At 39.8% G+C, this 26,787-nt stretch overlaps 1 protein-coding gene and 1 long non-coding RNA gene across 3 annotated transcripts in view; one reads left to right on the top strand and one right to left on the bottom strand.

Annotated features, from left to right (window-relative positions):
- DAB1 (DAB adaptor protein 1) overlaps positions 1-26,787 on the top strand; it is a 143,660-nt gene that overhangs the window by 4,490 nt on the left and 112,383 nt on the right. The gene's annotated exons all lie outside the window — the stretch shown is intronic.
- LOC128811657 (uncharacterized) lies at positions 25,298-26,694 on the bottom strand. The gene is made up of 3 exons (XR_008438417.1): positions 26,016-26,694; positions 25,688-25,878; positions 25,298-25,569 (listed from the first exon to the last, which is right to left on the bottom strand). It is a non-coding gene; the product is annotated as an uncharacterized LOC128811657 (long non-coding RNA).

Here is a 26,787-nt window from a genome sequence, read left to right as displayed (position 1 = left end):
TGCATGTCCTGATCAGCTCCATCCACAGCGGAGCAGCAGCCTTGCTGAAGGGCTGCTTGTCACATCTTGCTCTGGCTCAGTCCTCTCCTGAGATATGTGAAGCTGTTGACATGAACTTATGGCCCTTGGAGGCGTCAAGATTTCCTTCAGTTACTTTTGGGATCAGGGAGAGGATGGCTGTGGGTGAGCTTTTGAAAATGCAGCGTTCCTGAGCAGGAGCCTGCTGGGGGAGCTGGCTCCAGGCACTTTCCGTGATCCTTTGCACTTCCTACAGACAGTCATTCCATTACTCTTTCTTTAATGAGGATGCAGAGGTTTCTTTTCTTCAGGGTATTTCATCTTATCTATTTATTTTCTATCTTATGTTTTATATTCTTAAGCATAAGAATATTTTCTTAGGTTTTAGCTATACAGAAGAAATTCCTTCCTGCGAGGATGGCACAGGGAAAAAGAGAAGCTGTGGCTGCTCCATCCCTGGAAGTGACCAAGGCCAGGTTGGACAGGGCTTGGAGCAACCTTGGCTAGTGGAAGGGGGTAAAACTGGATGATCTTTAAGGTCCCTCTCAGCTCAAACCATTCTGTGATTTTATGATATGTACCACATTAAAAAAAATAGGGCAATTGCTGTTTTTTTCTGTATTGAATTTTGTATGTCTCTGTGTATATATATATAGATATATAGATGCAAAAATTCATTAGCTGTCCTTTTTACTATGTAAGGATTTAGGTCTCCAGGTATTGCCAAGCAGTTACACTGAGAGATTCCCCACCCCTCCCACCCACAAACAGTGATTGTTCCTGTGGGTGGAGGAGCATCAGTTTCTTGAGAGTCCTTGCAATTCCCTGAGCCTGAAGGCAAATGAGTAGAAATTTAGTGGACCACCTAGTTCTTAACTCAAAATTCTCCAAAGAGGAGTCTGACCTAATTTATATTGTATTGGAGCAAATAATCCTATCATACATATGTGCTTGCTGTTGTGTTTTCTTTTAGCAGGCATATTGCTGTCTTGCAGAAACTTCAGATTTAGATGTTAGGCAATGTCCCTGTGGTTTTGGGAGGTGCTTTTCCTCAGTGAGTACTTACTGGAAAATTACATTTAGAGGATACTTGTGAAGAGGAAAACAGTCAAGACAATACTAAGGCTGCTAGAATTACTCATACCTGAATGTACTGTTGTTTATTACTGAGGATAATCAGGAGTCCTCTTATACAAAGTCTCCTTATTATCACTAAAGATGGAGCTGGAATCTCCCCAAAATGCTTTTTATCTGTCATCACATGTCCCTGTGATAGGGATTCTGGTGAGGTTTGATGTGGGTGATTGTAGGGTTGCTGACTGCAGGGTGTTTGTTGGGGCCAGCATGTGTTGAAACTCACTGGGAGCTGATCAGCATCCAGGCACTCCAGGTGTGCAAAACCTTTTTTATGTTATTCTGTAGAGTGTAGCACCCTTCAGTCTGTCTGTCCCAAGATACACCCCAAAGCTTGTCAGTCCATCTATCTGTGTTCATGGTTTGGATAAGAGCTGTCTAAACCTGCACAGGTTTGTTTTTGGGAAGCTTGGGAAAGTTTTGAGTCTGCAGAACTTCAAGATCATAACAAGAGTTACCTGAAAACAATTCTTTGCTCTTGAATTTCTTGAGGAACTTGGATTACTGGGAATCCAGTTGATGCAATACCCATTTCATTGTTTCCCTTTTACAGAAATGTCTTCTACCCTACTGACAGAGCAGTTACTTAGAGAACAGCAGGCATCACTATTGGTTGTTTCTTAACCTAAAGGATTATAAATTTTTTTTCAATAATTGAAGTAACTGAGGAGAAAATTGTGAGTGATTTTTTTTACACTATTTAAAAAAAGCTGAATTTCTGTTCCTTGAGATGCAGCTCAATAAACTATGCTAAAACAGCAAAGAAAAAGAGCACTTCAACTTGTTTCACCTTTCCAGGAGCTGTCAGTCTCTGCCTGAGACTGGCCAGAGCCCTTCTATTGGCATGTGCTTTTTGCCAGATTGACATGGATTAGGTCACCTGAATTCTCCCCTCATTGAGTTCATACCTTTCCTTTAGTCCTCTCTCATGGTATCTGTCAGGATTGATGAGGAAAGAAAAGCTTCTCCTGTGTTTGGGATATTTTAAACGAATAGTTAGCATGAAGAATTTGTTTTACCTTTTTTTATTTCCTCGTGTAACCTTTACAAACCAAATACTTCTTCACCTCTTGTGTTTTGCTTGTGGCTGTGATGGGGTAGGAGACTCTGCTTCCTTGTTCTTGAGGTTGGTGATGATGGGCACACATAACTTGGTGCTCTAGAGGATTCCTGGCTTAGGAATTTCTAAGTAGCTCCATAGTTAAGCCAAGCAAAAAAGTAATTAGGAAAAAAAAGCAAAATACTTCTAAACTTTAATGTAGCACAGCTGATACTCAGGAAATTGTACTGCTCTTCAGTTCATCAGCAGTCAATGCTGCAAATATTTTATTAATATTTCAATGTTCCCTTTCATTCCTTTATGTAAAAAAATACACACTTTTACATAAAAGTGTTATTGTTACTGCCTCTTATGTCAGTTTTTTTCTAACTCTGAGGCTGATCAGCAAAGTCAGACCTTTTAATGGCAAGATTAGATGACCTGTTAGGTGTTCATGTTTTAAATTTTAGCAGCTATTTCCCAAATATCAGGGGTCTTCCCAGCAGGTGGACTTCCCCCCTGCTTTTTAAACATAATGAAGGTTTTCCCATTGTAGAATTTTAATTTCTGTGAATGTGCATACATTTGGAAATGTGTTTGTTGTGCCACAGTAACACTGGCAGTGTCACTTGGAAATGTTGTGGCCCCTGTTTGTGGTTTTAAAACACCTGTTAGTTGTTTGCAATAAAGACTCCACTTTTTAATTGCACTATAATTAATACAAAACAAATCAACAGGAAGTACTACTTCACACAGCGTGTTAATTGTTAGTTCAAGTAAAAAAAAAAAAAACCATCAGTGAGTTTAATAAAGATTATTTTATGAATGAGGTTTTCCTTTGTGGCTGCTGAAGTAATCAAATCTCACGTTATGGCTTCAGGACAGTTTTCCACCCACCTTCCCTGTGTGATAGTTTTTATATATTCTGACCCTTTTTCTTCTTTCTGAAAACAAGACAAATAAAATGTTTGAGAAGTCCTAAAGAGGATAACAAATTGAATTGACCACTTACTGTTCCTGGCACTCAAATTTTATGGTCCTTACCTCCCTAGTGATGGAGTGAGCTGTTCACCAGCACTGCGTGAGAGTTGCAGCTGATGAAATTTGGTGAAGTTCTTTCAAATCAGAGCCACTACACTGATTTCCATCACATGAGGGCTTGTCCCCTGTTGCTGTGTTACATTTGCAGCAAATGCTAATTGAATTTGGTGCTTACAGATCCTCAGAGGAAAGTGAGAATTGTTACTGACTGAATCCCACTGTGCCAGGCTTCAGTTTCTGGATTTCAGTGCGGGATGCTCCCAGAGAGAACATGAAATCTTCTTTATGTTGTCAAACAACACCAGAAAAATAACTCTGCTGCAGCCTCAAAACAGGTCTGAGACTTCAGCACTGCTGAGTTTGGGCTTGAAAAAAAACAGCAAGTGATTTTCATAAGGGAGCTCTGGTTGCAGCTCTTTATTTTCTTCATGGCAGGACTGTTGGTCCAGCAAGCTGCCTGTATGTGGTTGTCCCTTTTGAATGTAGAGTTTCTCATGTTTCATTCTTGCATAATTTGTTCTGTTGGATTCTCAATTGAGGTGAGGAGATGGCAGAGGGAAGGCTCTCCAAGGGATGCTTCTGTGCCTCAGCAGTCCTTGTTTGTTAACTTAGCCACGATGCCCAGTCCTGACAGCTGAAATTTAGGTGAGAAGAATCCTGTCCTCAGTCACTGGCCTCGAGATGCCTTTTTTCCAGGGAGCAGAAATCCAGGGGAGCAGATCATGCACATCAAGCTTCAAAATATTGCTCAGGCTGTGCAGAGAAGTAACTCAGTTCTTTATTGCAAAGATCATCTCTACTTCAGAGAACAGACTGCAAGTGACCCGTGCACATTGTGGGTGGCTGGTTCTGCTAATCACTGTTTTTAGATGGAGCTTTTTGGTGGAGATGGGAAGGAGGACAGTGTTGAGAAGGAAAATAGCACAGGTAGAGTAATTGTTCTTGTGGATCTGGGAACACAAGAATAAATTTTCCTGATGAAGACAGCACTGATTTTCTTCTTTGTGGCTGAAAGTGTGTACATATTTTGCAATGCAGCCAATGAGTAAAGCAGGTGTAACACCAATTTTAATGTCTGTATTGGATGACCTCTAAGACTTTTTCTCATTCTAGTGGGCTAGGATTATCTTTGGTTGCTTCACAGTGATTATTTATTAATTAATTTATTAAGGAGACTTATTTTGAGGTTGGATGGTAGTGAATATATTACCTTGTTTTCATAGGTGCACATATATTTTCTTGAGAAAGACTGACGCTGGATTTTTCCAAGGCTATCTAAGGTTTGATTTGTTACAAGAAACAGGCATCCAGAAACCACCAGGAATTGTGCTGATTTAGTGTATGTCTGGTTTCTGCTCCAAAATATCATTCTGGAGATCAATGTAGGTTCACTTTTGGGTATTCAGACAATACTGGAAAAAACCAAAAGAACTGAAACAAGGATGTCTGGAGGATTCCTTCCCACTTGGGGCATGAACATTGCAGATCTTAGGTGAAAATTTTCAACTTAAGATGAAGTTATAATCAGCAGGAATAGAAGTAGTTCATGACAGCTCTATAGTTCTACCATTAATACAGCATGAAAAAGTTCAGCCTAGAGTTCCAGCAGATGGTTGAAGAGGTTTGGCCACTGCTGGCACACTTCTGTTGGGCTGCATCTTTATCATTCCAGTATCACTGCCTGAGATAAAATGCAGACATGACAACATCTTGTGTATTAATCTTGCTGACTCCTAATTGTTCCAGCAAATACTTCCTGTAAGAAGTTGGCCACACTGGATACATTAGGGAGAGAACAGTGCTAAATGTAATGAATTGTGTATTCAGATGTACTTCAGCTTGTACTTTACTTGCAAAAAGTGGAGAGAATCTTGTCTGCCTGTCTTGAAAGTAAAGGGGAGAATGTCTGGAGGAACAGTTCCAATGCTTCACAATTAATAATAGCACTTTGAAGAGAAGCTTTTAGCAGAAGGGGAGCACATAGGTTACAGATTAGTACAGAGAACAATGTAATTTTTGTGCTAATACGTTGAGATCAAATAACTCATTAATGGGAGAATAATTTATAAGGATGATGCAAGTAGGAGAATAAAGTTCTTCTAAATATTAATCTACTGCATATATTATTTATTGTTGTAATAAAAGGTTGAGGAGTAGACAAGGGAGACTGAAATGCCTTGCAACTTCTAGTAGAGTTCACAAAGTGCTTTTTAAAATGAAATTTCTTTTAAATGAAAAATGCTGGCGTAACCTTTTGGTGAGGTAGTGGTAATAACTTGTAAAGTTTCTAGATGCATCTCTGTGCAGTAATGTGAGAGAACTCCTGAACCAGGGTTCTCTTCTGCAGGCTGAACAATCTCAACTCTCTCAGCCTTTCCTCCCAGCAGAGCTGCTCCACCCCCCTCATCACCCTGGTGCTTCCTGTGGACTCACTCCTGTGGCACCATGTCCTTCCTTGCTGTGTATCACACTTGGGAAGAGAAATCCCGAGTTTTGGCACCTGTAAAAGAGTGTTACGACCCTCCCACCTCAAATCTCACATGCCAAAGGTTGTCTTTTTAAAGACCTATTACATTCTCTGGTTATAGCCTTAGGAGCTGTACCCAGAATTTCAAAAATGGAATGGGAAAAGCAGCTCGGGGAAGAGTCAGGGTGCGGGAAAGAAACAGCTGCTGTTACAGGTACGATGTGTTACTACTCACAGCCTCCCTTTTATCCACTGAAAAATTTTATATTTAACAGCAACTTGTGAAACAGTCTAATGATGTGTTGATAAACTGGAGTGGGACCCATTTTAATTGTCATTTTTTTCAAAGGTTTTTTTATCTGCTGGCCTACTTCTTCAGGAGTTGAGTAGATGATTAGGTTGTGTATTCTATTTTTGAACACTCTTTTTGTAGTACAAAGCCTCGCGTGCTTCTGTCATTCAAAAACCTGACATGACTCTGAATCCCCTCCTGTGATAATTCTGATTGATCACTGAGGCTTTTAAAGCACTAACACCACCTGTAGAAGAATTCTTAGCATGTGACAGAAATATGTCTTGCTTATTTTGAAGAAGTGGAGTTCACACATGTTCACAAAGATTTGTTAAACAGCTCCTTGTAAATTTTTGCAAGGACTGTAAGTCGGACTGTGTGTAAAGGAGAATTCAGCCTTCTTTATATTTTGTGAAAGCTTTTTGTTTCTTGTTCTTGTGTGATATTCTGGCACCTGTTGATGTTTGAAAGATTATTGCCACATTTCAGTGCATAGTATTGGGTAGAAAATGGCTTTACTGATGTGTTTCCCGGAGTTAATCAGAGATGCTGTTCCTGCCATTAGATAATCTTCATATATTACTGTTGATATGCATGTAGGAATGTGTTGTGCTTATTGTAAATAAAATGTTGCTCGCCTTTCGTTTTTGGCTGTGGTAAGCCAGATGTTTTTGAGCTCTGGTTTAGTGCTTTGCACTGCTGTTGTGTAGCTGTAAATCTCACAGGAATTCTGTCCCCCAGGGATCCGCTTTTCCTCGTGCCCAAGTGAGCAGTAAAAAAGCTTTTGCCCTGCACAGAAACCTGTAAGTTCTGCACGTGCTTCCAACTTCAGTGTCTTCATCTCTATTGGACATAGGTAGAAAATGTAGCATTACTTTCTGAAATGGCCATCAGAGCTTCCTAATGAGACACTTGGATTTTTTTCCTCCTTTGACAGAATTAAATGTTACCTATTAACCATAATGCTTAAATTGATGAAGTGTAAAACTAGTGAAATGGGTTACAGGGAAAGGAAGTGAAAATATTATGAACCATATGCCCTAATTTATGTCTTCTTAGAAAATCCATTTAATGAAATTAAGTATTTGGAATAATTCAGTGTATGATATTCAACAAGATGTACAGCAGTAATGGTAGGATGATCTTGCTTTTAATATAGTAAGGAAGATAGAACTCCTTTTCTGGGGAGGAACATCAAATCCTGTTGTGTTGAGATCCACGTGCATCATCAAGACCAGGTTTTCTTTTCCTGTGGACCTACACTGTTCTGTTTAATTGAGTAGCTGTGCCAGCAGCTTCTGCTGTGCTCTTTGTGATCTTTAATAGAGGCAAATGAGGTGCCACCTCCTCGGGTGAGTTCTTAATCCCAGTTTCCTGGTCCCTCTCCTTTCCTCATGGCTCTGATCTGGATGCAGCTCCTCTCTCATAAATGACTGTCTCCATCCACTCTTAATCTCCCCCTCCCATGAAGCTGTTTTTACATCTTCACTCCCAGACTGAACCTCCCAAGTCCTCCATTATTAAACAGCTCTCACAAATTCTTCTCTTCTGCTTCTTGTGATACAAGACTTCGTGTCAGAGTCAATCCCTTTTTTCTCTGCTCTGACTCTTCTGTTTTATGCATTCAAACTCAGCAGCTTGCTGGGTGCCTTGATGGAAAGATGAACCTCTTGCTGTCACTTCGGCTGTTCTGTGTAATTTCAGTTCAAAGCAGTAATTAAAGAAATAGTCCATTTTCCAGGACAGTGTTTATAGGATTGTGAATGCACATTTTAGATCCTTCTGGAGGCTGCAGGAAGGGTGATAGCACAGGGGGTTTTTTGTATAATGGAGTCATCCTGGACAAATGTAAAAATCTCATTTTTTATTTTAAGTAGTTTTGGGCTTGAGATTTTTGGTTTGTGGCTTTTTTTTGTCTGTTGGCTTTTTTTGGGGCGGGGGGGACGTATTGTTGTTTTTTAGTGTTAGCAAGAAAACCAGGTCTGTGATATGAACACCAAATCCTACTCCCAGTTTCAAAACTCAGCAAACTTTCCATATATAAGTCTGTAATGATTATTTAATGTGGTCAAAACACACTATTTCCCTACATCCTAAATTTTGGAAGCAATTCAACCCATTCATCCCTCACATCCCGAAAATCATCCCAAAGCAGATACACTTGACATGTTGAATTGTAGCTTGAACAGTTAAAAATCTGCCAAGTGATTAAAGAGAGTGAGAAGTGTCAACCAACCTTGTCCACAGGTGATGCTTCCTACCCTGGCTTTGAGTGGAGAAAATGTAAATAGGTAATTTATTTAAAGGGAATTATTTAGCAATGTGATTGTTGATAACTACATCATAAATAAACTGCCCAGAATTTTTGGTGGAATTTTAGACCTTGAGACCAAAGGTGTAGGAGGTAACTGGAAGAGTGGATTTTGTGCAGATTATGTACTCACTGAGGTACTGTGGGACTGGTTGGTTTAATCAATATAAAATGTGCTTTATCTGATGACTGCTGTGAGACAGAGCATGAGGGTCATTGATACCAAGAGTTCTCTTGACTCTTGTTAAAGGGGGAGAGAGGAATTTAAGCTACACTGGTGTTTGGCTTCTTATCTTTCTGGTGATAATCATGGTGTGTTTAATGGCTGTGCATGTCTGAAGCATTTTCTTTAGGTAAATGAGTTTGGGATGTGGTTTTGGAATTTAGGGGGAGGAAGACATATAAATACAAACAATATTACTCTTCTTGGGTCCTTACTAGAGAACTGAAGACATGCAGATGCTAAGTCAGGGAGTGGAAATGTCATCCTTCAAAGACACATGAAACGCAAGGGCTGTGATAAAAGTGTTGTGCACTTTGAGGTGCACAACCTGAGTTACAAAGAAAGCTTGTAGTTCATGGAATTATGTCCATGAGTCTTTTAATTTACTCAGGTTGTTCCTTATTTCCTATGGAGCGTTGCAGAATTTGTTTCCCTGGAGGTGACTGAAGTAAGGCTGGAAAAATCCTACCTGATCTTTAATAATCCCTCACACTCATGGTAGTACTCCAGAATTGTACTATCATTGGATAATTTACACTTAAATCCTTTCATCTCTGTGCTTCCACCTTAAAAAAAAAATCCTTTAGTCTTTCGGGGAGCCAGGGATTGCACACTTGAAATACCTTGGCCTTGTTGCCAGTTCAGTCTCACCTGCTTACACTGATTTATTGTGATTTTCTTTTTCTTCTAAGGGCAAGACTGAAAAATACATTTTTCCCATTATGGTTAATAGATTCAGGAAGTAATTTGCAGATCAGGAAACAATGGATCTCATATGATAAAAGCACTGCCTAGGTAATTCATAAGGAAGATAAACTTGCATTGTTAAGCTTGCACATTTTACTCTTATTTGTAGGCCATGTATTGCTCTCCTGTGCTTTCCACCATTAAGCAGTATCATTATTGCATTAGTAAAAAAGCACTGCTGCTTTGACTGGCTTTCAGAACCACACACAGAATCAGATAATGCATTTTACTGAATTATGAAGAACTGTGTTGTTTATAACCACTCACTTAGTTATTGCTCTCAGGGCTCCGTGGTACAATTTAATCACTTCCCTGCATCACAAAGTTCTCCCAGGCTGGTGTGAGCAGCGAGGGTACAAAGCAGAGTGACTGGCAGCTAAGTGTTTCCATCAGTCAGGATACTGATTTATTTCTGTGAGGAGGAGTGTAAAGGAAATGAGAATGGCTGTTTTTTGTAAGTGATGCACTGAATAGTCATCAGTTAAACACTGGAGGTCACAAATAAACACTGAAATCTTGTGAAAGGGAAAAAAAAAACAAACCTGGAGTGTGTCTTGTCACCCTCACTGCACACAGGCTTTGGGAAGTGTGTGATGCTCAGCATGTCCTGAAAAGGAAGCACAAAGGATGAATCTGGAATCCTTTCACTCACAGGGTTTTCCTCTCAAAAGAAGGGATATGAAGCATTAAAAGGCAGGGTGCTAGGAATTCTTTGTTGTCTGGTTACTATACACACCTGTGAAGATTTTAACTGTATTCAGGATTCTGGCATTGCAGAATGTTTAAAGTGGACCCCAAGAATTGGAATAGGGCAGGTGGTGTAAATACCTGTGCAAATTGATCCCTTTTGGAGTAAAAGTATAATTTAACTTGAGCAAATATAGGAGTAAAAACACTGGTGGAATATTATATCTGTGCTTTAAAAATATTCATAGGTATGCCTGAGATAGGAACAGATACATTAAAGTTTTCATTGCCTACTTGGAGGCAATAGAAATAATGTAATTTTATGTCCTTCTTGAAGTGCTGTTCTTAATCTGGAAAAAATAATTCTTTTTAGATTGCCAAAACAATAAATAATCTGTAGCAAACCTGACAACATTAGATGATGTTTACAGGAGATAGAAAATTCAACTTAAGTTTTTTGCTAATGGTTTATCATTCCTTCGGTATTCCATCTGAACTCATACAGATATAAAATCCAGAGGAAACCAGCAGGTAGTTTTGAAAGAAATTAGGTCTTTCTAAGATTTTAAACCTCCAGAGCCCACTGAAAATCTGTGCTCAACAATCACTGCTTTTATAGCAAGGCAGATACCTTAGCTATCAGGAGACTGCTTTAGTGGGCTATTCCCTAGAAAGCCCCCTACATTTCCTAGCCTACATTTCCTCTTCTTTTTCTAAACTAAATCCTGAGGTTGTCAGACACTTTCATAAAATGTATAAACTAAAATTTGATGAAAAAATGTGGTTACTTAGAGAAAGAACTACTTTAGGAGAAGCTTTTAGTGCTGACAATAGAGAAACTTTTTACTGTCTCATGAAAAACTCAAACTCTGACTGCAAGGGAGAGAGAGGGGGACTTGCCTCTTGGTCAGAGGAGAAATCTCGGGTTTTGCTGCTAAATGCACTCAGGGGAGATGAAGGTTTCTGCAGTATAAAATAATCAAATATAAAAGCAGCCCTTGCTATTGCAGAGACTGGATGGAAAAGGAGAGGCCCCACTTTTTGATTACACTGATTTCTGGATGTTTTATGCATCCAGATGAATTGATATTTCTTCTGATGCTGCCCATTAAGACACAGATTTTGAAGCCTATTTTGTCTCTTTCACAGGGAAGGTGTATGATATGTTGATAGATGTATGATCATGATAGTTTTGGAAGATGAAGGAGAAGAGAAAATGTGCTGTGGGCAGGAAACAGCTACTTCAGCATTTCTTTTCCCTCCTGTCTTTTTTTTTTTTTCCTGAGCTAACATTCCATTCAGCCTGAATACAGATCTGTTCTTAATGTGTTCAACTGCATTATTTAGCCCACCACTGCAAGCCAAATTGTTATCTGTGGAGATGGAATTGCTAAGTTGATTTAATGGAGCTTTGTTAATCTGAAATTTCGTTTAAATCTTGTCTTGGATGTGTTTGTTGTCACTTCTTTGTGTTTAGGATGGGTGATTTTGGCCAAAAGGCACAAATTTACACCAGGAGCAGCTCTTTAGCTCCTGGATACCTGCAAGAAGGCTGTGGAGGAGACTCTTGTCTTGTGAGAAGCACTTAAAACTTGCTATTAAGTCCTGTAGTGCCTCTGTTTGCAGCACATCGATCCCTTGGAAGTGAAGCCCTGAAGGAGCAGATCTCTGTTGTGCTTGTGGCTGTGATTAATTACGGAGAAGCACAGAAAAGCAAACCTGAGTGGTTTATTCATAACCTGCTTGGTGCCTGCATTCCTGACTCCTGCATGGCTGGAATGGGAGCCACCAGTTGAAAACACAACCAGCTGCTGGCTGCAAAGATCTGCAGTGGTTAAAAACACTGAGAGAGAGAGATCAAATAGTCCCCTGGAAGGATAAGGAGAAGAGGGAATTTGCAAGCCTGGAATGTGTTTTTCCCTACAGTATCCATTTCCATTTTCTGTGAAATGGCTTTCAATATTTAGGTTATTTCACATTTTGTTATAATCTCTTGGATGGAGATCAGATAAGAGATTTACAGTCTGAAAACAGGTTGAAATGGTTCTTGATGGTGTCAGGAATATTTGCAAGGTTTTAGCAGCTGATATGGCACAGATGAGTGGATAATACAAATAATAACATTTATTATCTCTGTTGCTATCCCATTCCCCAGAACTGTGGAGGTGGATTGGAGCCCTCCTTGCCTTCATTTTCCCCCATGATCATAGGCACTGTATCAAACAGGAAAAAAATCCCAAATTATGTTTTAGAATGCTTGATAGTGGAGATACGTGCAGTTGTCTGATGAGGAAATAGCAGAATGATGTGACTCTGGTTATGAGCTAGTCAGTGGTGTCACTGGTCAAATAAAATCTTCTACCCCTTTCTCTCTCATTCATTAATCACACCACAAATGACATATTCAAGGTGAAATTTTAACAACAAATAATTGGCTTTGGAGGAGTCTGTGTGGCCCAGGTTTGGGAGGGCACTTGGACCTGCCTGAAGATGCTTGTTTTGGCAGCAGAGTGTGGTGATACAGATAGAAATGGGTTGAGTACAAGTTATTAGTGGTTTAAGAATATTATGTGGGATAAAATTACAACCTCTCAGCTGTCCCACCTCCCTGAAGCAGTGCACCCAGTGATCCTTTCCAGATTGTTTTTCCTGAAGACTGATTTGATGCAAGATCAAATAAACTTCGGCTACTGAGCAAAGTAACCCTCTCACTTGACTTGAGGGGGACTTACATGGGCACTCAGACTTTCTGTAACAGATTTTTTGCAGCATCAGGCTTCTGTTTGCAGGATTTGGTAATACATTTCTTAATGGAAGATGAAAAAGTTCTGTTGCCTGTGAAATGTTGAACGTTTAAAGCTTTCTGCTCTCTAACAGCTTTCTAGTTTCTCTTTGTTTCTCCATAAAGTCTCTTCTTTCCCACATTATTCTGTCTCCTCAGAGCAATCTTCAGCTCAAAGTGAGGACAGATTTGTACCTTGAGCAGTTCAATGTCTTGAAGCTGAGATTTGTGGTAGGGAAAATATGATGTGATGCAAGGACAAAAGGTGGTCTTGCCCAGATTCCCATGTTTGTCCATAATTAATGTATTTCTTTCCTGTTAGTTTCAAAGGTTTTATTTCTAGTCAGCAGTTAAATAGGCCCATTCAGTGTTTACATTTATGCAAATGATCGTTGTGTCACTCAGGTTGCAACATTAAAGAAAAAAAGCCAGATATTTTACATGCCTTTGAGTATTGAAGTGATTACAATTACCCACATAAAAGGAGTTGCTTTATTAATTAATTAACTTGGAGAAAAATGTCTAGTGACCCTCTGAAGGAATATCAATAACTGAAACATTAATTATGTAAATAAGATCTGCCTTTACTGTTCATTATTCATCGTTTAACATGAAAATTGCCTTTTAAAATAATGCTTCATTCATATATTTCAATAAATGTCGAGTCCGCCTAGCTTGTCACTTGGATCTAGATTTTGAGTCAAAAACTGTAGTGACATCAGACTTTGGGACACTTCCGTTGAGCCAACAACACCCAGTTCCCAATTTCTGGGCTGTCATTTTTTGGGGATGGGCTCTCTGAGGCAGCAAATGCCCTTTGGGAGTGAGTTCTTGCAAAATTCTTGTCTGGAGAGACAGAGTTGTGGCATTTCATGGGTGAGGAAGGAGAAGAAAGAAGCAGCAAGCTACTTGCAGGACTTTTGTGACTTTCCCAAGGTCTCAGAAGGGAGGCTGCAGGGCCAGCCCAGCTCCAGGTCCTGTTGGGTTGTGGAATTGAATTTTTCACTGAGTCATAGGCAGAAGTACCAAGGCAAACAAATACCACAATGAAAACAAGGTTAGCCCACGTGGTTGGTGGCTGTGATCCTGTGCACTCTGTAAACTTGCTGGTCCTTTTTACATTTGGAGGATGTGACTGAATGCCTCCTGGCAAGTGCTGCAGGTAATTTTGTTCACGTTATGAGAATCCTTTCCTTGTAAAGAGCTCTGCTTTTTTTGTTTTCTAAAGTTTCACTGAGCGTGAAATTCTGATGAAGGATTCCTGGAGGGTTTTATTCCTTTTCACATCCCTAAAGACAACACACAAAGGTTTCCAGGGTTACTTTTTGCTCAGGTAGCTGTGAGTGCACCTGTAAGAAGAGAGGGAGGAAGAGCTGTGTTTTATTCTCATAATCTCAAAGGCTGTGATGCATGTAATCTTGAGTGTGCAGACAAAAAATAGTAGCTGTGCAGTCCCAGAAAATCCTTTACTCTCCACTCCCTGAAGAGCACCTGCTTATGAGCATAAGACTTTCAGATTGCCTTTTTTTAATGCCTCAGAACTCGCTTTGCCCATAGCAGGAAGGGCTGATGAAGAAATGTGTGTGTCCCCCCCTTTCCCTTGCAGCGTGATGGATTGTGGAAGTCCTGATTGAAAATTCTAATCACAGCCTTGCAGTCCTTCAGATCACAACCCCTGACAGTTGATTCACTCCTTTTCATGCCTGCTGCCTCTGAGTGCTCCTGGTGCCTCGTCTGCATGAGTCTATCATTAGCACACAAAGCATGATGGATCGGCCGGGGTACCTCTGTCCTCAGAACCTGGGAAATGCTTCTCTTCCAGAATCAAAGAACCTGTTTGTGACATCGTCATGAACGAGACAAGAAAGTAATACAGTGTTGGAGGTGCCTGTTTGCTGCCACTGTTTAGAGGGAAAATGATGCATTGTGGGGACTGTAAGTACCTGGCCTGTTTGTTTGGGGTTTGGCTCCTGGCTGGGAGCGATGCAGAAAATCACGGGTGTGGAGCAGTGCATGAGCTGAGACTGGCAGGTGCACAGCAGTTGTAATGCTGTTTGGAAATCAGGGCTGTAAATACTTCCAAAATTCTACTTAAAAGTTCAGCCTGTTAATGAAATCATTTAAGTTTCAATGAGATCTGATGAGCAAGATGATTACAAATGATTATTATTTTGATACTGACTGGGCTCAGTTCACTTTGGTGGATTCTCTTCTACAGACCCTTTCAACAGGAAACTTTTGCAACTGTTTGCATCTTGCAAATGCTTTTATTCATCTGTGTGACTTGGCATTTAATGTTTCAGTGAACAAGACAGTTAAGTTTTGGCTCCAGTGAAAGATTGATAGGAACAATTTTCGAATGTGGTATCACAACAAAGTGAAAATATGTCATGTTCAAATACTGAGCTCTGATGCATCATGTGGTCTTGTAATAAATGAAACAGCACTACCAACCTGACAGATGTGCAAGAAAACGGTTTTAAATTTATGATGATTAATTTTCAAGATGAACTGCAATGAAAAAAATTGTTAGTAGATACTTAAAGAAGGCAAGGGGAACCGGCTTTCTGAAACGAGAACAGGCAGGTAATGATAAAGCTGCCTTCACTTTTATGTTTTGCTTTCTAAAATTTCAGCAATGGGAAAATTCATATTCTGGCTGCTGCAGCTGGCTTTAACAGCTACTCATGCAAGTTTAACATCTCATGGGAATTCCACTTCTTGGATGTGTGCTACTGTTTCATGCTGGTTGTCTTGGAAGTAGGAGTAACTCAGAGCTGAAGGGTTTCTACCTGGTGATTCTTTCAGAGCCATCAAAATAAAATGCACTGAACTCAGTGAGAAAACAGAAGTAGCTTGATACTGCCTTGAAAGAAAACCAAACATTTCTGAAACTCAGCATGTTCGTTCATTTTGAGGATTTGCCACTTGAGCAATGACTTTATTTTGCACTAGGACAGTAAAATGTAAAGCATATTGTTTGGTAATAAACTGATTTAGTTAAGCATTTTAAGGTAATTTCAGGCTAAAAACAGCCCTCGATAGCCTGAAGTGAAATCTACTCCTGCCAAATACAAGAAGATAAAATACTGCCTGTCCCTCACAGTAAACTCCGTTATTTCCAGGAGCTGTGTCCCAGTGAGGCCAAAACTGAGCTTTCCAGTTGGAAATGGAGAAAAAACAGCCTCAGAAAGGATGTGGGCTGTACTTTTTTCAGAACAGGAGTTCAGCAGGGGAAAAAAAAAATCCTAAGTGTCAGTGTCATGTTATTTTGAAACAAACAAAATGCCTTTAAAAGGAGATGTTTTGTTTGTCATTAGCACTATAAGCTTTTACATGGGAATGTTTTAGGTTGGCAAGTTACGTGGGAAACCCCAACAATTGTCAGCCAGCTGTTAATTTCAGGCACTCGGAGAACAGCTGGTCTGTAGCATCTCCTCATATCTGACCTTCCTCATCTTCAGCAGTGCTCCCTCATCTCTGTTAAACACACTTGACAGTTCTAGATTTTTCCCTTATTATTTGAGGGAAATTATAATTATTTGGGACAGTGGTTGTGGAACTCAAAGGCGGTATTTTGTCTGTGGATTGCAATTTAAGTTCACTTAATAGAAAGTAAAAATTCCAGAAGCCGTTTTTGGCTGTCTGAAGATAGATCTGACTGCATGTGTCCATTTTTTTTCTGCAGAAAGACTTGTCAAAACAAGGTCTCTGCTGGTCCCTATCAGGTCCCTGTTTTACAGTGCCCAGAGGAAAGAAAAAAACAAAATGTCTGAAGAGCTTAAGGATCCAAATAGAAAATAAGTATAATAAGTATAAAACTGTCAAAACAGATGAGGTGTATCTGGAAATGTACAGTATATTGTGCTTGGTGCCTTTAGTGCACTTTGTAATGGCTTTCATACAAGTTGCTTTGGCCCTTAGTCTTTATTATCAGGAATTGTTTTTATCCACTGAAATCTTCAAAGAATAGCCAAGATTATGCTGAAATTTAATGTCTTTACCTCCAACTAATGTCAGTGTCTGTGCTGGAGGGAGATACTTTATTTAGCAGATGCTTGTGAATGCTCTGTCCCTGCTCTGGCATCACCAGGAATCCACTGAAAATTCGCTTCTACCAAATCTGGATTTTTTCCCAATCTTACTTTGTTTTAGAAATGAGAATACTCTGTGAGACTTTCATGATCAGCACTGATCAGTTGTACTGTGGCATTTTTACAGTTGGATAGAATTCAAAGTTCCTTAAGCACCGATATTGGCAAACATTGGAGTGTCACATGAATGTGTTCTGAGGTCTGTTAGCACCTGGCATGAAGTGACCTGAGGAGTGTGTTCATTGCTTCCAGTGACAATTAGATTGTCTCTCTTTTGCAGTTTCTGACAAGCTTAGCTCTCCAATAACCTGTGGTTATTTTCCCTCTGAGTTGATGAAGCTTTGTAAGTTTTGGAGGTTAATTCAGAGAACATTTGAGTTGTACTTGCCGCCGAAGAAGTTCCATTTAGGGTGGGCTGTGTTTTATTTTAAAGGGTGTAATTCATTATTGTGTAAGGATTTATATTGTCTTTAGTTACACACAAGATCTAATGGTCTTAAGGCATAAGAAAAGTAGTTGTATTTTTAAAAATAATATATTTTTCTGTTCTGTATTTTGTCAGTGTTAACTTAGATTTTTCTGATTTGTTTAATTCAGTGAATTTAATCTTTCATTTCATTACATCAGGAAAGATTTCATGAAATGACTATAAAGGCATATCCAAATTGCTCTGTATTACCATGGAGAGCTGCATTTCTGGCCTTTGTAGCTGTACCCAAGTGCACTTTAATCCAGGCAGCAGGAGTGGTGCTCGTGTGCCAACTGTGACAGCTCTGCTTCCAAGGCCACTGTCCAAGCCTGCCCAGCACTGTCAGGGCTCACTTTTCACAGCCTGCTCCTGCCTGGTTTGGGCTCTGACACAGTGGAATTCCTCTTTCCTAGGTCTGGCTGTAAATTTCCCTAAACAGACAGAGTGGATTGTTTTGTGAAATTTTTACATTTCCTCACATCCTTTGCTTGTGAAAAAAAAAAAGGCTTCTTATTTACAAAATATTTACTATATTATTCATCATAAATATCATAAATACATTGTATATATTTACTATGTATACAGTCACTGCAGTGCAAATATGTAACTTCTTAATAGAAAATACTCATAAAACTGGGTTGATATTTGAGATTACTACTCTGAATCCTGGCAAGAGGTACCTAAATTCCATCCACCACAGTGACTAACACTTTGACATTTACAGATGGGCCTTTGACTTTACAGTTTGTCACATGTGACCTGTGTATCCTTGGCTGTAAATACCTCGAATGTGGAGGATGAAGCTGGAATCTTATCTGTGCATGCAAATGTTTGCTTTTAAATTTCACTAGAAATAATTTTCATACCTTAAGATAGTTCCCCATCTGAAATGTGAGTTGCAGTTGGTACAGTTATAGGATTATATTGGAATTAGTAGTTATTAGAGTATTAGAACTAATTTGAATTAAAGATTGTTTATGAGTTTTGGACCTTATGTAAAATATTGTGATATGTACTTTGGCGAGATAAACTAAACTTAGTGAAGATTTTAGTTTTCCACTGAGACTGGAGAAATATTTTTCTCCTAAATACTGAGTGTAGAGTATTTTAGGATGGCTTGCCTATAATGAATCTTTCAGTTTGTTGATGGAGCTGCTCAAACACACCCAATAATAAAGAGTGCCAAGAAAGCTGAATTTCCATCCTGCTCTGCCACTATTGGCTGGGAGTGACCAAATCACTGTTGCAATAGGTAGTTAAATATTCTGGTTTTCTTTTTAACTTGTGAAGGCAGACTGATCAAAAGGCACACTGTCAGATTACATGGGAAGTCAGGATTTTACTTCCCCAAGAAAATACAGGTTTCCCTATAGCCCATTTTAAGTCCAGTGCCATACTTTATTAGGTATTAAAAATGTGATCTGTAATAAAATTGAAAAGAATGTATTGGTATGTTCACGTTTTAAGCAGTAATGGCCGTGGCTTGTCTGAACTGGCCTGGACTTCATTTTAACATCCAGCGACAAAGTGGAAAGGCTGTACAAACGTATGGCACTTTAATTAATGGGGGCAATACTGAGCTTTGAAAGTCCTCTGGAGCTTTTGTCTCTGTTGGAACATTGTGCTGTGAATCTTCCCTAATAGTTAAAGCAAATGAAGTAAAATAGCCTTTGGGCTATTTTGTTACATTGTGTTGTTCGGGGGGGAAAAAAAATTAATCCTGTGCCATTTTGCATTTGCTGTCTGTGAATCAAACTGTGAAAGCTAATTTAAAAACTTTCACACTCGGCTTGAATGAGGACTGTCAGTGCTTGGAGAATGTCAAATTGAATGCAATTAGCTGGAGTTGGGCTAGCCTAGATAAACCCATCAGCCTCAAAGTGCTCAGCCTTAACGACTGCCCTGATAAACTTAACACAGAGGTTACAGGAAAGAATTTAAAGGCGTTCAAGTCCTGCTGAAAACTTGTCCTGTAGAGAAGAGGTCTTTGAAACCAAAATAAATTGTACACCAAGGGGGCAGGGAGGTGGTGAGACCCTGTGGAAAGTTAAATACAACACAGAGGTGCAACCAGGAAAGGGAAACAAAACCACTGATGAGCCTGCTCAGAAATTGTAAATGCATCAATTACTTAAGTATTTATTAATTGTTAAGCAGCAAGTTAGCATTTATGGTCTCTGAAGTCGTTGGGTGTCAAAGGCATTTGTAGAAGAGGCAGTGGTACAGCTGTGGTGGAGTGAAATCTTGGAATGTCTTGGCACTACGGCTGTTCTGTTTTTTGGGGGGAAATAACGGGGTTTTGAAGGTCACCTCTTAATTGTACCTGTTCATAAACGCTGCATCGACCTATAATGGGGACAGGGGGTTCACACTAAATCGATAAAGTGAAGTTCTGTGCTTGGTTCTGTGTGTTCAGAGTGACTTTCAGATGGGATGTGAGCTGACTGCAGGTGCTCAAGACACAGGGAATTTAGGAAGAAGACTGGAGGAGAAATAGGTGATGAACAGCTGAAGTTGTGAGAAGAGTTATCTGCAACATCAACTGCTAATCTAAAATATAATGACTCTTCCCTTGGAAGATGGGATGATTGCCAGTCAGTGGACTGTGGCTTTTGGGATATTATTTTTCCATGAGAACATGCCAGAAAATGTATTTGGAGCTCATTCAGAGCATTCTTTTTTTCTTTTCTCTCCACTTTTTCTTGGAGAAGACTCCCTGCAGAGTTATATCTCCAGGTGCTGAGTGAGGTCTTAGCCCAAGTTATTCCCTGAGAATTGTAGTGAGTGACCCCTGATTTTCCTCATGGAGAGAGAGCCCTGATGGTAAATTGAAAAGAACTGAGTCTGTAAATTAGCATTTTACATGTCATCCCTTCTCACATGAGCAACATGAATTGTGCAGACAGCAGCAGCATTTTTAGTTAATGAACCCAGCCATGAGCACTGTTCACATTTAACATATTTACAGGGGGTAGCATCCAGTCAAAAAATTCCATTAATTCTTTTTGCATGAATATTGTGTGCATGAGTGCATGCATTTATGTGTGCATTTGTATGTATGTGTACACTATCAGTGTATGCAGTGTTAAAGCATATAGAGTGATTCAAGAAGAATCACTGAGGAGGTTTCATTAGGCATGTAAATATATTCAGCAGAAGATTTGAAATAACTCTTTAATGGAAAAAGAAGGAAAAACTGTGCCATTTGACATGAGAAATCTATTTTGAACTATAGTATATGCACAGTCTGTTTTCTGCTTTCCCTTTCTTGAAATTGTTGCCTGAAATATTATGGTGGCATGCAAAGGCTTGAAGTTTAATTTTAAATTTAATTTGCCTGAATGCTGCCAGGGTATTTTTACATAGACAGTAAAACTGCAACTTGGTAATAATGCATGGCACTCAATTTCTATAGAAATGGCATTCAGGATACAACTTTGGGCTCATAAGTAAGATAATATGAAATCCCACGTGTTAATGATGATTTTAAAATATTTTCAGGAATATGTAAATGTAATTTTTGCCTTGATTTTGTTAGTTTTATGGGCAGCAGGGGAAAGAGTTTGTAACAGTCATATATATGTATATTTAAAGCTGTGAATGAACTTTTTTCAATCTGTTAATCCAAATGTTCTTTAATGGCTAAAAATAGAATCAAATTACTTCATATCAAAAAATCTGGGACTTACTTACTGAGTTTCAGGCAGAATTATTCTTCCAATAATATTCTGAATATTGAACAGAATGCTGGAAGGTTGCTGAGCTGCTGAAGGCTGAGCTTCCTCACCTGTGATTGCTGATAATCTGGTTGTCCTTCCCGACTTCAGTGCTGATGGGAATGCCTGTTTGGTGAAAAAAACCAATATTTTAATGGCTATTACAATATGAAGTATTTGCCTTGAGGTGTTCAATATCAGTTATCAGTGTAAATTTATCTTCAGGCTCTCTGTCACCTTCTTGGACAGCACAAGACCTTGAGCTGGGCCTCCGTATGGGGAATGCTGCTCTCCTCAGTGTTGCACCTGAAACCAGCTGGCTCAGGGCTGAGCCTGGTACTTCGTTGTGTCCCACAGGTGGTGTCACATCTCCAGTGTGTTGTAATTCATGGGGAGGACCAGAGGAGATGAGAGAAAGACTTTTTTTTTTTTTTTTCTTCTTGAATGTCATATTTCCCATTGTTTTCTGATGTGTGTTTTCATATAACTCATGCAGATCCTTGTACTCATTTGGCTGCTTAAGAGTTCCCCATCTGAATAATCAAACACTTTTTTTTTTTTCCTCCTAACATGTTAGCCTGGCAGTGGTTTGGGGGTTCCTTTTCCTGGAAGTGATTCTTTTTGCAGTGTCCCTGGGCTTTCCTCCTGTTTTAGGGTGTGAGGTGGTCATGCACACCTGGTTATGTCACAGTGGGGGCCCCTCTATGGATGTCTCTCTGTATGGAATTAAGACTATTTCCCAAAGGAAATCTTTGGTTTAAAGATACACCATGAAGTCTCTGTGTGGTTGGTTGGTTTTATTTACTAAAGTAGTGCTCAGTAATTTATTATTTAAAGAAGTAGTGAATGATCTGAGCATTCACAGCTCAGGACTATGTTTTGTCTTTCCAAGCACATTCTGACACCCCTTTGACACAGAGACCTGAAAGTCACAGCTAGAATTGAACATTGTGCTTTCCTTTCCTATCCTGTTTTTCTCAGGTCATGTTTGAAAGAGAGTCCCTGCTGCCAGACCCAAATCCCACATTGCTGATGTAACTTTTGCCAGAGTAGGTGCTGAAGGAATGCAGCTTTGGAGCTGAATTCTGGAAGGTGCTGCAGTGTGGTTGTTGTACACCTGTGCTGCTGCTTTTTCCTGCATGGAATTACTCACACAAAAAAAAAAAAAAAAAAAAAAAAAAAAAAAAAAAAAAAAAAAAAGTAAATTGCTGTTCCAGAGCCAAGCGCATCAGTAAAGAGATGCTGAATTTATCATTGTCCAGGTGGAATGAAAAGTTGTGGGTGCAGTCACAGAGTAACTTCTCTTTTCATGTGACAGCTTTAGGTACAGACAGTCCCTGCTGGAGGATCAAAGTCAGGGCTGTGAATTAAAGGCAGTCACAGTCTGTGGTCATTGCTTGGTGAGGAGGAGGAGGAGGAGGAGGAGGGATGATCTCATGCCTTGGGGCAGCAGGACAAGGTCTTGGAGCTTGAGCTCTGTGTGTCATTGCTCCTGCATGTGTCGTCCAAGACTTCAGCCCTGGCACTTCACTTTGGTAAGGAGCTAAAGCCAGAACTCATGAAGGGAAATATCACACAGCTTTAACACATCGTGCTTACCAGACAGCCCTGTAATTAAATCAAACATCATCAGTAGCCAAATCTCTTTAAAAATGGTCAGAAAGACTCATAAATTCCTTGTCAAAAGTATTAGGTTTAACTCAAATTTTATTGACATGTTTTGGGCTACTGTAATGTACATTTCCTTAGTTGGACTACCTGAGCCTAATGGATTAAGTACCATTAATTTCAGCTCCTGTGTAGGTGCCTGTAGCTTCTGTGTACCTATGAGTTCAAGTATAAAGTGTTTTCTGTGACTGTTATTTGAAATAAATCTAGAAAACTCTTCTAAGCATTGTTTGCAAAAGAAGCAATATTTTTAGAAAATTCAGTGAACTTTTCTTTGCCAGTGTTGATACCGTGTCAGTAGTTTCTTGTTGGTTGGTTTTTGGTTTTCTAATTTTTAATTGATTTTATTGCTAGGCACTGTTCTGTCATGTAATAAAAATAATTATTCTGCCCTTCTTGCAGTATTTTTGATAAAAATTATCTGAGGAAGAAACCCATTATGCGTCTTATTTTTTAAAAGAAACATCTCTGTGCTCTTTTTAAAATTAAAGAATATAATGTATCTTAGGCTTCTTAAAATCGAAGTAGGATGAAGAACTCACTGCAGATGATCCTGTGGAAAGGCTTTGCAAGAGCAGGGCAATCAAGTGGGGATAATTAGAGTTACTACTTAAATATGCAGAAAGCAAAAAGCTTATCTGGAAGAGCAGAGTGAAATGTAAGCACAGCGTAAGGCTCACGTAAGGATGATTTGCAAGCAATAAAATCACACCTCCCTGACTTTGTAAGTACAAACTATTAAGCAGTATTTAATAATGGAGACTGTAATAGTGTGGGATATAAACCCAGTGGAATGTGATTTTACCATTAGATCTTACCTGAAGGGGATGGATTGGTTTAGCACAGGCAGAGTGAGGATTACAGGTATTTGGAATATGTGTGCAGTAAGGGATGAGAGTAATTGCTCAAGATAATCTCTGAGCAGTTAACTGAGAATAATGATAGGGGGTTGGTGGGATTTCTCTTCCCAGGTTTTACTTCTTCCTCTGAATCAGCCTGGAAGTGTGAACACCTCTGATGGGACTCTTGCTGCTCCTGTGATTTGGAAAGGTTTGCTGAAGAACAGAATTAATGTGCTGCTAAGAACAAATCCTCCTTGGCAGAGGAGTGGGTCGGATGGTCTTCAAGTTCTTAATCATCCCTGATTTTGTAACTCTGTCATTATTTTCGTTAATTAACTTGAGTGGGTAACACAAACATCACACTTCTTCCAAAATTAATATTATTAACTGCCTGCCATTTAGTCTGCTGATCTGAAAAAAAGCCCAAACCAAAATGTTAAAGTGGTGCACAGGCAATAACTTCATTGAGCATGTATTTATCCAAATGGCTTTGACTGGGCATCATCTGCAGCCTCACCCCGTGCTGAGAGCCTGCCTGGTTTCACAAGCTGGGCAAGGCCAGGCCTGCCTGCAGCTGGGCTTTGGGAGGCAGGAGCTGCTGGAAAGGCTGGGATTCAGGAGCTGGTTCTTCCCTGGGGCTCAGCTACAGGGCAGTGCCAGGGGTGCCCTGCTCAAAGGAGAAAGGAGCTGGGGGCCTGACCACTGGAATTCCTTTGAGTTCCCCTGGCCCTTTCAGAAGGCCATGGGTGCTTAACCCAGTGGTCCTGGCTACCTTCCAAGTGGAGTAATTAAACTGTGCATTCCTGAATTCCCTCTCGTTTTAATTGGATTTGGAATTCTTCACCTTTTGGCTTTAAACTCGCCTGGCAAAACAACTGTTTCTCATTACAGCAAGGGCTTTATTCAGATCAGGGTATATTAGCCTTGAATGTAATGTACATTGCTTTAAGTGTGCCAGGTGTTTCGGGAGAGCAGTGTACAAGGGAGAGCAACATTTTGCTTCTATTTTTAATTGATTTTCTTTGCTGTACTGAAGTGCACCGGTTTGATGGTTATTCCTGTTCGCTCTCTCAGTTTACAGGCCTTGTTGAGACTGTAGAATCAAAGGCAATTCATGAAAATATTTTAGATCTTTGCTGCATCCAGGAAACCTTCTGTTTGCCTCTGTGTTCAGCTTTCATCTCTTTTGTGTAGTCAGTGAAATCTAGGGCAACAGTGGAAATTCAGTTTTTACTGTGTATCCAAATGTTCACCTGATCATGGAGACTGCTCAGCACTTCACAGGAACCAGCTGGTAAACAAGGGAATCTGTGCTACAACTCCCCTAAAATATGGCTTGGTTTCTACTGTGCCAGTAACTTCTGTTCATGTACTGGAGCCTAAATAATTGATTTTTTCAGTGTGTGCCACAGCACAGCATTTTAAAGCACAGGCTGCCTTGTCAATGAGTACTGTGGTTCTGCAGAAATTTTAATTAATGAATAGGGATGTCCAAAAGTTGTAGGCAGTAATGAGAGTGAATACTTGGTTTAAATCTGGGAAGGTAATTTCTGGACAGGATAAATCTTTGATATGGATAAAATTCAGATGAGTTCACTTCATGGTTCACCTGGCCCTAGTGATACCTACACTTAGAACTTGTGAGCACTGCTGGCTCCCAATCAGAACATGTTTTTCCCTGCATAAAATGGAATTCTATTAGTCAATTCACATTAGCCAAGTCTCAAGTCTGTGTCTGGTTGGATTTATTTGCACTGGGCTGATGACAGAGCTCTGTTTGGCTTTTTGTTTGACCTGGATATGTGTATCTTCCTTAGTGCTGTCAGTCTGCTCTTGCGCTGCTCAGTGAATACTCCTGTTACTGAAAATCCAAGATCTGTAGTCGTTTATTAAATTACAGAGTACATTACTTGCTCCTTTAGTATTTACCTTTGGGCATTGGGACTCTTTTTCCTAGAAAATAACGTGGTACAGAGTTTTGTGGGACTTTCTGAAACCTTTCTGAGAGAAAATAACCATCCAAGCACATCTGGGAATCCCTTAAAAAAAAAAAAAACAAAAACAAGCAGTAGTAATGAGCACATCTGCATTTTTTTTAATATAGTACATTTCATATGAACGGATGCACAAAAGTCGTTATAAGTAGGAAGGTCCCACCTGTGTTATGGACTATAAATTCTCTTTTTATAGCATTCTGTCCCTTTTCTCTGTATGAATCCCAGAGGACAGCCCCAAACTGACAGAAAGCCTTTCCCTTGTGGACTTGATTTTGTTGGTAGGCAGAGAGGGCGGGCAAAACCAGCATCTTGTCTTTCATCCTTCTGCATGAGGATTAATCATGATCACAGCTGCAGAATAATGCAAATCTTAGCTGGGGCTGGCGAGGGGGAAGGGGTGGGTAGGGGGGAGAAGAGGACATCTCTGTCTTCCCTTCCACCAACCCCTCCTGCCCTTTATGGAGGAGTTGGAAGGAGCAGATTCCTACCTTTTTTTGTTTTTTAACTAGTTAATCTTTCCTGCATCTTGTGGTTTTTTCCTTTAAGCATGAAGAGTGCACTCGATTTACTGGTAGCACACACACACAGAATGTTTGCATGGCTTCCTTGTTTCCTTGATGATGCATCAGGCACTGGGTGCTGAAATTCTGCTGGTTCAAAGGCACACAGATTTACACCAGTGACTTTTACTGTGTCTCTGCAGGCAGCCCCGAAATGCCTTGCAGGTCAGCTGGTTTTGAAATGGATAAAAGTGTGCTAATTCCTTCAAGGTAAATCAGAAGGATTATGACATCTAGGAAGAAGAATCTGCCAGGCAGTTCTGAAGCAATATAACCAGGACTGACCCAACAGCATCTCTAAAGCTTCCAATAAAATTGCCTGAGGAGTCTGCCAAGAAGCCAGATGCTGCTGCTGGAAAAATACCTTCTGTAGCTTGGCATTTGTCCTGTAATTGCTTCCAAGAGAGAATAAACTGTAGCGTGACAGTAGAAGGTGAATGGTTCCTCGCTGCATGCTGCTTGGTGATTTTAAAAAATATTTCGAAAATAAGCATTATTTTCTGATGTGTTACCACTCATGCAGATCCTGGTACTCATTTAACTGCTTAAGAGTTCCCCATCTGAATAATCAAACACTTCTTTTTTTTTTTTTTCCCCTGACATGTTAGCCTGGCAGTGGTTTGGGGGTTCCTTTTCCTGGAAGTGATTCTTTTTGCAGTGTCCCTGGGCTTTCCTCCTGTTTTAGGGTGTGAGGTGGTCG

Source organism: Vidua macroura, chromosome 9, assembly GCF_024509145.1.
Source record: "Vidua macroura isolate BioBank_ID:100142 chromosome 9, ASM2450914v1, whole genome shotgun sequence".
NCBI classification, from domain to species: Eukaryota; Metazoa; Chordata; class Aves; order Passeriformes; family Viduidae; genus Vidua; species Vidua macroura.
This window is presented reverse-complemented; position numbering and strand designations above follow the sequence as displayed.